This window comes from Schistocerca gregaria, chromosome 11 (assembly GCF_023897955.1).
Source record: "Schistocerca gregaria isolate iqSchGreg1 chromosome 11, iqSchGreg1.2, whole genome shotgun sequence".
NCBI lineage: Eukaryota > Metazoa > Arthropoda > Insecta > Orthoptera > Acrididae > Schistocerca > Schistocerca gregaria.
In genome coordinates, this window is record NC_064930.1 from 73,962,386 (window position 1) to 73,977,166 (window position 14,781).

Below are 14,781 nucleotides of genomic sequence, written 5' to 3' on the forward strand. Positions count from 1 at the left end.
GCTCACAAATAAGGATGCGTCATTGAGGCATGGGCCGCAGCTGTAGCGCCGGCCGCAGTGGCCGAGCTGTTCTAGGCGTTAAAGTCTGGAACGGTGAGACTGGAACGGCCGCAGGTTCTAATCCTGCCTCGGGCATCGATGTGTGTGATGTCCTTAGGTTAGTTAGGTTTCAGCGGTTCTAAGTTCTAGGGGACTGATGACCTCAGAACTTAAGTCCCACAGTGCTCAGAGCCATTTCAACCATTTTGAACCGTAGCTGTAGCACATCAAGATAAGAAACATCAGTTACAGTTGATTTCTTGGGGCTAAGCGTGGTAGACTCGCACTTGTTCAACACGTTTCTCAGTCACTCTTTGTCATTCAATACCCTTCCCATTCCGCACAGATATACAAACAAAACTGTTTGAGTTACTTTTTCTTTTAGTGAATTATTTACAGTTGTAACTTGAACGCAACAAATAGCACAACGCCTTAAAACCGGTGTGTTCATTTTGAAACACCCTGCACTTGTCGTGTAGCATAGAAGACCATAACCGGTGGGTTTCATTTGGTGTATTATTTAAAACTGCAAGTTGAACGTAATAAATACCACAACGCCTTAAAACCGTTATGTTCATTTCGAAACACGCTACACTTATCTTGTACTGTAGAAGCCCATATTGCCGGCCGCGGTGGTCTCGCGGTTCTAGGCGCTCAGTTCGGAACAGCGCGGCTGCTACGGTCGCAGGTTCGAATCCTGCCTCGGGCATGGATGTGTGTGATGTCCTTAGGTTAGGTTAGGTTTAAGTAATTGTAAGTTCTAGGGGACTGATGACCACAGGTGTTAAGTCCCATAGTGCTCAGAGCCATTTGAACAATTTTTCTTTAGAAGCCCATATTCGGTGGGTTTTTAGTGTTACTGACACGATCTGTTGTAACAAAAAGAGAGAGAGACGGGAAACATCAAACTGATGGTTAGAGAATTTTCTTAGTTACTTACTTTCGCATTATGTCTCCCATGAAAGGACAGGACGCTGTTTTAAGGCAACGACTCGCTTAAAATTCATGGAAACGTATCGTCCTTATTAGGATTTGTCGTATAATTGAATGTGATTAACATTAAAGCGAGGCTGCTAACAGGCGAGTTGCAGCATGCCGTAGTCAGCTGTTACGTAAATTTAAGTGCGCTTTCCGTCAGGAGTGAGTTTGATTTGGTGAACTTTTATAAGCTGATTTCTTTCCTGAGTGGACATGTATCTTACATTGTCGCCTTATTACACGTTCACTGGTATTAAAGTTATTGTTTACGTATACCGCAGACACAACAACACGACTAGCATGTGGTCACAAAAGGAAATGTTCGTTTTAACAGAGCTAGCGTAGACATTATAGAGATTATACGCGCCTCCATTTTTGTCAACAAACTGTACGGTTTGCGAGCCAAATAAAGCGATCATCTGCCGCTGGATAGTTGCCGACATCGGAAAAATCACTTGTGCCGTGTGCCGACGGCTTTTAAATTAGGAATGTTGATATTTTTAAAAAATATCGCGAATCCGATATATCGATAACTTAAGAACTAACATTACCCGGTCTCGATATAACAAAAAGGCTATCGATATGCCGATGCACAGCCGAAAAGAAATTGACGTGCCAGCCGAGAAGACATATCGGCAACACATTCTAAACAGATTGCCAGTTTTAGAGGTGTAAATTTAAGTATTGATTTATTGCCTGCCCATCCTCCCCAGAGCAAGATTTGAAAGGAAAACGACGCACGTTCACTCTTCGCGGTAAACTCTTTCCTCTAAATGGTAACTGCAGGTAACTCTACAACAGAAGGTGTCCGATGGCTACGTCGTTCGCTTTCGTCGCATATCGGATTTGTCCGCAACACTTCACGTCGACTTCCCTGGTTTTTCATTTCTGCCAACGCCAGCGACCTAGCAGCTGTAGTATCAAAATTGCCTGGTCAAGGTGTTCGTTCCAGTTTCTGTAGGTAGCGCCGAGCGGCGATTACGTCAGTTCAAATGGCTCTGACCACTATGGGACTCAACTGCTGTGGTCATCAGTCCCCTAGAACTTAGAACTACTTAAACCTAACGAACCTAAGGACAGCACACACAGCCATGCCCGAGGCAGGATTCGAACCTGCGACCGCAGCAGCAGCGCGGTTCCGGACTGAAGCGCCTAGAACCGCTCGGCCACAAGTGCCGGGGACTACGTCAGCATTTCCCCTCACACATCCCCGCCCGCAGCAGCGACCAATCTCGACATTTAGATTTTTGTTAATCATTTTCAGCAGCTGCTTTTCAAAAATGCCGATATGAAGGAATAGCACATTTGTTGCGTTAAAAATTGTTTTTTAACGCAACAGGTGTGCAATACCGTCATACCGGAAATCTTGTTACTCAATTCACACCGCAATCTCCCAGTGCAATTTCTACCTACATAAATGATCTTTTTGGATAGGGTGGATAGCAATGTGCGGCTGTTTGCTGATGATGCTGTGGTGTACGGGAAGGTGTCGTCGTTGAGTGACTGTAGGAGGATACGAGATGACTTGGACAGGATTTGTGATTGGAGTAAAGAATGGCAGCTAACTCTAAATATAGATAAATGTAAATTAATGCGAATGAAGAGGGAAAAGGAATCCCGTAATGTTTGAATACTCCATTAGTAGTGTAGCGCTTGACACAGTCACGTCGTTTAAATATTTGGGCGTAACATTGCAGAGCGATATGAAGTGGGACAAGCATGTAGTGGCAGTTGTGGGGAAGGTTCATTGGTAGAATTTTGGAAAGATGTGGTTCATCTGTAAAGGAGACCGCTTATAAAACACTAATACGACCTATTCTTGAGTACTGCTCGAGCGTTTGGGATCCGTATCAGGTCGGATTGAGAGAGGACATAGAAGCAATTCAGAGGCGGGCTGCTAGATTTGTTACTGGTAGGTTTGATCATCACGCGAATGTTACAGAAATGCTTCAGGATCTGTGGTGGGAGTCTCTAGAGGAAAGGAGGCGTTCTTTTCGTGAATCGCTACTGAGGAAATTTAGAGAACCAGCATTTGAAGCTGACTGCAGTACAATTTTACTGCCGCCAACTTATATTTCGCGGAAAGCCCACAAAGATAAGAGAGATTAGGGCTCGTACAGAGGCATATAGGCAGTCACTTTTCCCTCGTTTATGTTTGGGGGTGGAACAGGGAGACAAGATGGTAGTTGTGGTACGAGGAACCCTCCGCCACTCACCGTATGGTGGATTGCTTCGTGCACGGATGGGTGGAATATTTTTTTTTTCCTTCTCCATATATGCAAACCGTCCTGAGACACTGTTATCCGTGTAAGTTTAGATTTTTCTGTAATATTCGTTATTACTTATATGTAAGAGCGAACTTCCTCAGTAATGATTTCGTGACTTCTGTGTGCTTAAAAAACGAAATTACTGGGGACGAAATGGCTGTGAGTGAAACAACCGACAGTGACCTTTATATTTTTTCTTGTCAGAAATAATTCATCATTTTTTCCGAATATGTAGTGATTTCCGAGTATGCGGTCAGACAGGAATCTAAGAGCACAACTTAAATTACTGGGAATCTTTATAATCTTGCTGATCACAAGTATTTATCTGCGATCGAATCCTCAACCACAGAAGACAGAGATGAAAGATCTCCGCTGTAATATTTTTAGACTGTAGCACCATATACGAAACATTTTCATTCGTGAGATGCATGTTATAAACTTCAACCAACTGCAGGAGCTCTCGAAAATGCGTTTTTTTCCATTTTTGTTTTTAAGACCCAAATCTTTTACGTATCATATAGGGAAGCGCGCCACTTAATCATTTGGGTCTCTAGGAGCGAGTTATAACCAGATTCTGTTTATCTTCTTGTTCTTTGAAAGACTCAGAATCAATTCTTCGGTTGTTTTTATTGATGTATTAGTACACACTATTCCTGACTCATTTTTTCGAAATGTAAACTCCAAAACAAGACGTCAGTGTGAATGAGAGAATAAGATGACATAATGCGGCATTTACGACAATCTGCAGAATACAGTCAAATACGATATCGTTATTACGCATGCATGGAAACACGCGGCCAGGGAAACTGTAAAAATTTCTATGCATTTCAGCTGAGTATCATGGAAATGGATATACTACGCCTGATACTGTTAAGGAGGAGGAACGAGCGATGAGAGCGGGCACGTCTGCTGGATGAAATGCGGCTTCATGCGTTACGGCAACATAGAAGCACTTTTCGGTACTTGGAAGAATAGCGCGCCTGTGTAGTCTGCTACCCGCGTTGTGTTCGTGGCGCTGTGTGCGCTCCAGTGCGCATGCGCGGATCTGCGCAGCTCGCTTTTGATTGGCCTGCGCGACGCCAACCGACAACAGCGCTTCGGTTCTCTACACCGGAACGGTACCGCTACCGAAATGCATACTGAATAACGCAGGGGCTCTGATTCGAGTACCAGACCGTTCGGTGCCCCTGAGTACCGAAACGATCGGCGCAGTGGCGGAAAGAGGCCGCCGTCTGTCTGGGCACGGGGAAGATTTCTCAAGCCGCCAGGTTCTTCAATGGAGCTGCCAGACGGCTTGAGGCGCATCCCTATAAGCATCGCCTATTGCAGCTTGTGGTTACTTGGACTGTGTCTGTCTGGTGTATAAACAGTGAGAGTTAGCCCGACAGAATCTACCCTGAAACATTTATCTGGCGCTGCCAAGCTGCCAGATTCGCTCATGCGCGTAGCTGTCTGGATCAGGGTGGGGCGTACATTTCACGTGACCCGTGTTTTGTTTGTGGCGCCTTTTTCACAGGTTTCGAAGCTGCTGCACTTCCCGCGATCTGCTATTTCACGTTCACACTTCATTGTTAATAGTACGGTAAGCTTATCACCTACGCTACCCCGCGGGAATCTAACCAGAAGTGGGACGAGAAGCGTGCAAACACCGAATACCGATTTCCACATCACAGTAGCTGCGCATGCGCACTAAAGCCTCTCTGTTTTTAGCGCTTGGCAGTAGCAGTGTGGCAGCTGCGCTGCTTTAAGCGAACCCGCTACCTCGCTGCGAGCACGTGCTCGCTCTAGCTAGCACCGAGCCTTCAGCCCGTCTCACACGGAGCAAGATTCGCTGTTAAGTTTCCTTGCTGGTTCGCGCGACGTCTACCTTGCGGGCTACCTTGCTGGGAACCTGGTAAGGTTTCCGGGATAGGTCCGGTGCTATTTTTCTCGTAAGGTTCCCTGCGTACTACCTGCGTTGGCCAATCATGAGGCGTTTCGTTTGTGACGTCAGGTGCGCTAGGAAGTTCTTGTAATTATTAAATAATGGCACCGCAGTGGTCCAAGGAAGGGACTGAATCGTTGATATGTACTTGTACGGAAGAACGGTGTCTGTACGTCGTGAAAAGCGCAAACTATTATAATAAACACTTGTGCGCAGAAGCAGTCGAAAGAGTTGCAAGTGCCGTGTGTCTTGTTCGACCATATACGACGAGCAATGAGTGCTATAGCAAAAATAAAGTCGTATCTAACAGCTATTATTGGTGTATTTATAAAGTCAAACAGTAATGAAATGGTGATACTTTCAAACAAAAGCAGGTGTTACGCGAACCAACGTCAACTCTTTACGAAGCATGCAGAGCACACCTTTTCCAGCGTTTCTCCTCTTAATGCAGTTTTTCGTCCACTCTTTCTTTCTTCTTCTCTCAGTAGCATGCGTCTCTGCATCGTTTAGAACGGGGGGCGGGCAAACGTTGCGCGCCGCTTTTGATCGCACAGCGCTGCACGTGTGCTGCTCGCGTGCAATCGTCCAATGGGGGAGCGGCGACAGCCGGCAGGCTGCGCCAGTGTAGTGCCCGGCCAAGGTGTATTTCAAGAACCGGAAAATGCAGAGTGAATCGAGGAAACGCAGAAGTGGAGATTTGCTACCTTTTAAAAAGGAATGAGAGGATCATTTTTTCTTTGTGCAAAAACGTGAAAATTCGAAATGTATAATATGTGGCAGTATTCTCGCTGGCCAGCCATTATAATAAATTTCAATATGTTCCCGTACTTGGTGCAATAAAAGAGGAATTTCTCAAGCGATTTGGGGATATATCATACTTATCCCAAGTTTTTTGACAATTTGCTGTTTCTGTAGTTGCAAATGGAATTAATAGATGTGCACTGTAGATTCTACAGCGCAGTTCTCGTATGAGAGACAAGTTCGTTTTGGCAAGACGTGTAATAGATTTTTTTTATCACGACTTTCCACAGCAAGAGTTTGCTCGTCTCCACCGTGAAGACGCGAAGATAATATCTTTGGCACTACGTACGTTGGTGACGGATTTTTCCCTGTTATGAAAATTAATAAGTCTCGGTTAAGAGCAAACATCAGCAATGAAAATTTACGTAACTGTTTGCGTTTGTCTGTATGTAGAAATTTTGTTCCAGACATTAAACGTATTGTAAACTAAACTCCACCTGTGATAATTAAATACAACGTATCGTAGGTAATAGGTACTCTTTCAAATCATGATTTCTTTCAAGCAGTCGTACTAACCTTATTCCTTCATTCAATAAAGCAGGCCAGGAAAAACAACGCATTGTAGGGGAAGTAGCGGAGAGACGGTATGCTGTGGACGGGAGAGAAGCGGGTGGCCTGCTTGCCCCTGTGTGGACGCAGACGACCTGTTAACTGCACACGTGCAGGATTCCTGCCCGCCCCTGCTTTAGGACCAAAACAGCTAATAACGCCAGTTTGCCCTGAACATCGGTACCTGAAGCAGCCATCTTCGTTCGATACAACATGCAGCCGATCACAACAGCTAAAGTGCGCGTCATTTACGACGGCAGCCGAGTTTAGGTCCGTTCTGCGCATCTGACGTCACAAACCCCAGTCAGCCAATGAACAGAGAACGACGTTGCCAGAGCTCCACTGCAGAGCAGAGCACGGACGAGTGGCTTCAGTTTTAGAAACGTTCAGTCATAAATAAAGTAACTGAACCAAAGCAATGTCTTGATAGCAGACTTTCTTTTTTGCTTCATATTCAATCAATTAATTAAACCAAACAATTAATAAGCCTCCTAATTCAGGCGATAGCAAGGAAAGGTGTTTGTATCAATGTCACTATTGTCTTTTTCGCAATAAAGAACAGCGGTAATTGTTTATTTCCTATCGTACTTCGACGAAACGTGGGTAATTCATACAAACAGTGTTTGTCGGTATTTTACGTGATATTTTAAAGCCCTCCGGGAGATACCTTGAATGACGAGCTGCATTAGCGTTCGGGAGGAATATGGAATGAGAAGCTGCGTTAGCGTTGGTTACAGTGTGGCTGCTAAGTGAAAGTTTCCGAGTTCAAAGCTTGTTCGTTGGTTTATATTTTTTAAAATTTAAACGGGTGTCTTACGACGTCCGCCCCGAGCAGATGCAACGAACCAAAGTGAACAAAATGAGTTAAAAAAAAAAGAGTTCAAACCGAGATTGGTGCTTAATATTTTCTTTATTTTAAAAACAATATCGAAGTGTCTTACTTCATAAATTTTATTCATTTGAATGTATTTTTTTGTAATTTCTAGTGGCAACTAAAATCGACCATACGGAAAGTATACGCTATGGACTTTTACCTCTGAAAACTCTTCAAAATTTCGTGCAATGAGGAGGAGGAGGAGGAGATTAGTGTTTAACGTCCCGTCGACAACGAGGTCATTAGAGACGGAGCGCAAGCTCGGGTTAGGGAAGGATTGGGAAGGAAATCGGCCGTGCCCTTTCAAAGGAACCATCCCGGCATTTGCCTGAAGCGATTTAGGGAAATCACGGAAAACCTAAATCAGGATGGCCGGAGACGCGGGATCGAACCGTCGTCCTCCCGAATGCGAGTCCAGTGTGCTAACCACTGCGCCACCTCGCTCGGTTTCGTGCAATGGTTTACTACATCGAATGCTGCACAATAACTGCGTTGAACGTCGAAACAAAATTAAGTCAAGAAAATGTGTAAAAATATAATTTCTGGGCCAAATAGTTTTTGTGAAGTCGCATGATAAGTCTGTTGTCAAAGCAGTCGCACCACCATGTGTGTGCACAGGCGAGCAGTGCACCGATGACAAAATGCGGGGAGCACGTCTCTGTAGCAGCGAAAGGGTTAATGCGGCCGTGGTGGCTTTACTTCATAAACTGCGCGCTCGCCCCTAATCGTAAGTTTGCGAACTGTAGTATACTAAGGCGCTGCTTCTCTTGGCGCGTACAACTGACAACGCAACAATCTCCGGCGTCTGGGCGGGCATGCGCGAACCGCCGAGATAAAAGAACTGAACTATAGGTGCCGATCTTGCACCGTGCACGCAGGCATCCACGCCATCTCGCAAACTTGCGCCGAACCTTGCTCCGTTGGAGACGGTCTGTAGCGGTTCCAGCGGAGACAAGGGCGGTCAGGCTGGCGGGAGAGTTTGTTCACCTCCGCCGGCAACACGGCAATTACCGTGGTTGCTTTCGCAGCCCTCGTCCCTGGTTTTCGCGACCGCGTTAACGGCTGACTGGCAGCCGCTGCCAGCGACAGAAGCGGCCAGCGGCGGCTGCCAGACACCTCAAGGTCGGCAGCCGTCTGGCGGGTAGAATGGAGCAGCGCGCCACCTCCGGTTGCCAGGCAACGCGGCCGGGCGCAGCTGACGAAACCTGCCCCGCGCTCTTAACGAGCGGCACGCTCCCACTGCACTGCACTGCACGGCCGCACTAAATTACCCGCTGACGCCGTTCATTAGAGCCCCCAACACTGTGCGCGGGGAGCATCCTAAACAGCTCTCACACCAGCACACCTCCACCGTGACAGGTTCGGCGCTGGCCCGCTACCTCTACTAATGCCGCGGTGTGTAGCTGGCAGACGTTAAAAGGCACGTGACACACACACACACACACACACACACACACACACACGAGGAGAGAGGCCACGTCTCCGGCTTTTCACTGTCGCCTACGGTCAAATACAGTCAACACTCCGTCGTTGATGCAGAATAACTTTATTTATTAAAACTCAAGACCGCAACCGGATGTGTTATTTGGTAAACCAACAGAATTCCGAGTAGGTATTAAAATGCACGGAGAAGAAATAAAAAATTTGAGGTTCGCCGATGACATTGTAATTCTGTCAGAGACAGCAAAGGACTTGGAAGAGCAGTTGAACGGAATGGACAGTGTCTTCAAAGGAGGATATAAGATGAACATCAGCAAAAGCAAAACGAGGATAATGGAATGTAGTCGAATTAAGTCGGGTGATGCTGAGGGAATTAGATTAGGAAATGAGACACATAAAGTAGTAAAGGAGTTTTGCTATTCGGGGAGCAAAATAACTGATGATGGTCGAAGTAGAGAGGATATAAAATGTAGAGTGGCAATGGCAAGGAAAGCGTTTCTGAAGAAGAGAAATTTGTTAACATCGAGTATAGATTTAAGTGTCAGGAAGTCATTTCTCAAAATATTTGTATGGAGTGTAGCCATGTATGGAAGTGAAACATGGACGATAAATAGTTTGGACAAGAAGAGAATAGAAGCTTTCGAAATGTGGTGCTACAGAAGAAAGCTGAAGATTAGATGGGTAGGTCACATAACTAATGAGGAAGTGTTGAATAGGATTGGGGAGAAGAGAAGTTTGTGGCACAACTTGACTACAAGAAGGGATCGGCTGGTACGATATGTTCTGAGGCATCAAGGGATTACAAATTTAGCATTGGAGGGCAGCGTGGAAGATAAAAATAGTAGAGGGAGACCGAGAGATGAATACACTAAGCAGATTCAGAAGGATGTAGATTGCAGTACCTACTGGGAGATGAAGGTTGCACAGGATAGAGTGGCATGGAGAGCTGCATCAAACCAGTCTCAGGACTGAAGAGCACAACAACAACAACAGAATTGCGTTTCCTGTCCACATAAAAGGATTAACTAAAAAAGTAAATAAAAATAACAGCTGTCTTGACACAGTGGGGAAAAATGTATTGATACATCCAAAGAAAATTACAATGTACCAGGTGATCAAAAAGTTGAAATAATAAACCACGGAATAATGTAGATAGAGAGGTAAAAATTGACACACATGCTTGGAATGACATGGCGTTTTATTAGATCCACCCCATATTGCTAGACGCGTGAAAGATCTCTTGCGCGCGTCGTTTGGTGGTGATCGTGTGCTCAGCCAGCACTTCCGTACTGCTTGGCCTCCCAGGTCCCCAGACCTCAGTCCGTGCGATTATTGACTTTGGGTTTACCTGAAGTCGCAAGTGTATCGTGATCTACCGACATCTCTACGGACGCTGCAAGACAACATCAGACTCCAAAGCCTCACCACCTTAGTGCGGTTTGAATGTCTTTGGGAACCAGCTGCGTATCATCATCTCCATACCGAAACTGTGTCATCATTTACAAATACGTGAAAAGCATGGGCCATCTAGAACATAGTAACGAACAGGAAAATGGTAAGCAAGAAGTTCATACTGGCAACTGATCTCCAGCGAACGAACGAGAAAGAACATCAGGCAAAGGGCGAGGATGTGGGACCAAATATACTAAACGTGTCTAGGAGGTTGTATGAATAGTTTATAAATTAAAACCTACAGTTGAGAAACTTTTAAGCAGTAGCAACAATAAAATGGTTCAAATGGCTCTGAGCACTATGGGACTTAACATCTAACGTCATCAGTCCCCTAGACTTAGAACTACTCAAACCTAACTAACCCAAGGACATCACACACATCCATGTCCGAGGCAGGAATCGAACCTGGGACCGTAGCAGCAGCGCGGTTCCGGACGGAAGCGCCTAGAACCGCTCGGCCACAGCGGCCGGCAGTAGCAACTAGAAACTTGTATGATACATTGTTGTTCAAATGAATTAGTAATTATTATTTATAATTGTAAATAATTGTTGTGATTACTAGAAACAAAGTGCGGATTGACAAACACTAAAATAGGTACTTGTTCAAGTCATATACGAAAATATTTTATGTGCGGTCGGTCAAAATGACCCCTTTGCGCCGTTTTAGTTGTGTCAAAAAATCCGCCGTTCTAGTGTTAAACCGCTCAAACGATCTTCATCAAACTGCGAAGGTATTCCTGATCGTAGAGGGTCACTAATGTCAAGCCGATCTTCCTTAAAACCAGAAAACCATACTCTTGCTGTGGTCTTTCCAACACCATTATCCCCATACACGGCGCAAATGTATCTCACTACCTCCGCCGATGTCACCCCTGTACTGAACTCAGACAGAAGAATACGTCGGAAATGTTCCGATTTCTCCACGTGGGACTCCATTTTCTAACGTCCACAGTTACACTCACTATCTCCAAATGGCAAACTGAAGATGTGTACACTCATATAGCGATAGCGAACTACAGATAAAAGACGAGAACCGATAAATAATTCAATAGCAATCCGAATAGCGGTATGAAAAAGAAAAACGCTACAACTTACTGCACCAAGCAAACAGTCGTACGAACCGGCGCTTTTCTAGGGAAAGGAAAGACGCTGCTTTATGACTATATTCTTCGATCAGTGGCAAAATGTCACGAAATTCATGGAACAAGGCAAACACGACTTTGTCTTTTAACAAGCTTTTGGCACATGAAAAGTGGACGTCTTATTTCAAATTAGATCATAACGAAGAATTTTATTCGCAATTATTGAAATTGCCAGGATATTACTTTGCAGTTCCTGGCCATATTGTATACGTTGCTTTTTCATAAGGCCCTAATGGACAAAGGAACGTAATAAACTGCAAACCGACAGAATAATAAAGATGATATTGTTGTGTAATTTAACCCTACATTAAGAAGAGTTCCACGAAATGGTTTACGAGGAAAAAAGTTTCTTGAAAATGTTTCTTGGAAATGTTAACATGGAACGTCACTGCAGGTTATTGTTATTTTTTTATAATGAAATGAAATGATCGTATGGCATTGTTATCCGGGAGGCCCCATGCGAGGAAGTTCGGCAGCCGTATTACAAGTCCTTCTTAGTTGTGAGTGAACGATGATGAAATGATGAAGAACACACAACACCCAGACATCACGAGGCAGAGAAAAACCCTGACCCCGGCGGGAATCGAACCCGGGACCCCGTGCGCGGGAAGCAAGAACGCTACCGCGATACCACGAATTGCAGACATTTCTTATGAATATAACTCCAGTGACTAAACTTGTTGCATATCTTTTCGTTTTCTGTTGCTGAACAGATAATTGTTTATTCTGTTTAATGAAGAACTTTCAGTTTAATTTGATGTAAGATTGTTTTCGGAAGAAGACTGAGAACTCGGTTGCTATTATAACTGCCAAATTACAAGGCTTTCTACAGACTGTTTTTTACTCGAAGCACGGTTTCAGGTTGATCTAGCAGAAAAACGGACTGGAACTGTTTACTGATAAGCGACTTGAAATGTGCAGTTGTCTTTCTCTGCTTAAAATAGGCAGCCCGGCTTTTAGGGCAGAATCTCACGCTAGATATAACTCCTCGTCCGGTTTCTCTATTTGTGGACCTGGCAAGCCAACGCACGAGAGCCAAATCGCCGCAGACCGTTCGTAACGCTCACAGCTGCCGCACCGAACTGCGATCAAAATACAGGGTGATTCAAAAAGAATACCACAACTTTAGGAATTTTAAACTCTGCAACGACAAAAGGTACAGCTAAGCACTATCTGTCGGCGAATTAAGGGAGCTATAAAGTTTCATTTAGTTGTACATTTGTTCGCTTGAGGCGCTATTGACTAGGTGTCAGCGTCAGTTGATGCTAAGATGGCGACCGCTCAACAGAAAGCTTTTTGTGTTATTGAGTACGGCAGGAGTGAATCGGCGAGTTGTCCAGCGTGCATTTCGAACGGTCTTAAACCTCCTGATAGGTGGTGTATTAAACGTTGGTATAAACAGTTTACAGAGAATCGGTGTCTGTACAAAGGGAAAAGTTCTGGACGGCCGAGAACGAGTGATGAAAATGTAGCACGCATCCAGCAAGCATTTGTTCGCAGCGCAGGAAAATCGACTCACAGAGCTAGCAGAGAGCTGCAAATTCCACAATCAACTGTATGGAGAGACCTACGAAAAAGGTTAGTTACGAAACCTTATCGTCTGAAATTGGTTCAAGCACTGTCTACAGCTGATAAGATTAAGAGAATCGATTTCTGTGATTTTATCCTTGCTCAAATGGAAACAGATGAATCTTTCGTTTCAAAGATTGTGTTTAGTGATGAAGCAACTTTCCACACTTACGGGAAAGTCAACAGTCACAATGTCTGTATATGGGGCACTGAGAATCCAAAAGAATCCGCGGGAAACAACTCAGTATGAACGTGACTCGCCTAAGGTGAACGTTTTCTGTGCGATTTCTGCCAATAAAGTTTTTGGTCCCTTTTTCTTCGAAGGTGCTACTGTAACTGGACTACAGTATCTGGAGATGTTAGAGAACTGGCTGTTCCCTCAGCTCGAACAAGAAGCACAACAATTCACACTTCAGCAGGATGGAGCGCCACCACATTGGCACTTATATGTCCGTAACTACCTGAACGTCAACTACCCGAGGCGATGGATCAGCCGCCAGGCAGCCTGTGACAGAGCACTTCATCACTGGCCTCCAAGAAGCCCTGATCTCACCCCCTGCGATTTTTTCTTGTGGGGGTATGTTAAGGATATGGTGTTTCGGCCACCTCTCCCAGCCACCATTAATGATTTGAAACGAGAAATAACAGCAGCTATCCAAACTGCTACAGAGAGTGTGGAACGAGTTGGAGTATCGGGTTGATATTGCTCGAGTGTCTGGAGAGGGCCATATTGAACATCTCTGAACTTGTTTTTGAGTGAAAAAAAACCTTTTTAAATACTCTTTGTAATGATGTATAACAGAAGGTTATTTTATGTTTCTTTCATTAAGTACACATTTTTAAAGCTGTGGTATTCTTTTTGAATCACCCTGTATAACGCCGTGACTCACGTTTCAGCGGCCGAATGGTAGGGGTCAGCCGCCAGCCAATGGCAGATGTTCCAAAGCCCGCCGTGCTGCCTGTTTTTGTAGGGACATGCCGAGTTTCAAGAGCCGCCGGAACTTGCATCCCCTGCCATCCTCTGACTGAAGGACGTGCAGATGAGGATCCAGGATGATGAGCTGAAATCGGTCTGCAAATTTAAATATCTGGGGTCGTACATACGGAGGAATGGAGGACTGGAAGGCGAGATACGACACCGAATAAATTGCGGTTGGAACAACTGGAGGAAAATGAGTGGAGTGTTGTGTGACAAGAAGGTGAGCTTTGGGTTGAAAGTGGAAGTGTGCAAGTCGGTGGTAAGGCCGGTATTACACTATCAAATTTCTTTGTCAAAGATTTGATCAAAGATGTGATCAAATATTCCGTCGAATATATTTGACAAAGATCTTTGACGTAGCGCTAGAAGGGTATTACTCTGTCATCAAATTTTTTGTCAAAGTTCAAGATGGCTCACAACAACTTGTTATTAACCGCAGCAGTTGCACGTGCCCCAATTGCATTGTGTGCATATGCGGAAAAGAAGTGGGGGAGAGAAAGGAACCATACATACGAGGTTGACAGTCTTAAATTGCTGGGGTTACAACTTGATAATAAATTCAGTTGGGGGGAGCACACAACACAATTGCAGAAACGCCTTAACAAATCTGTATTTACAATTCGAGTGTTAGCAGACATAGGCAACATAAGAATGGAAAAGCTTGCTTTCATTCCATAATGTCATATGGTACAATATTTTGGGGTAACTCTTCAAGTCAAACAAACGTTTTCAGAGTCCAAAAGCGTGTAATACGTATTATTTGTGGA

General features: G+C 44.7%; 1 protein-coding gene across 2 annotated transcripts in view; it reads right to left on the reverse strand.

Annotated features, from left to right (window-relative positions):
• LOC126295334 (alpha-mannosidase 2) overlaps nt 1-14,781 on the reverse strand; it is a 923,615-nt gene that overhangs the window by 544,183 nt on the left and 364,651 nt on the right. The window lies entirely within an intron of this gene.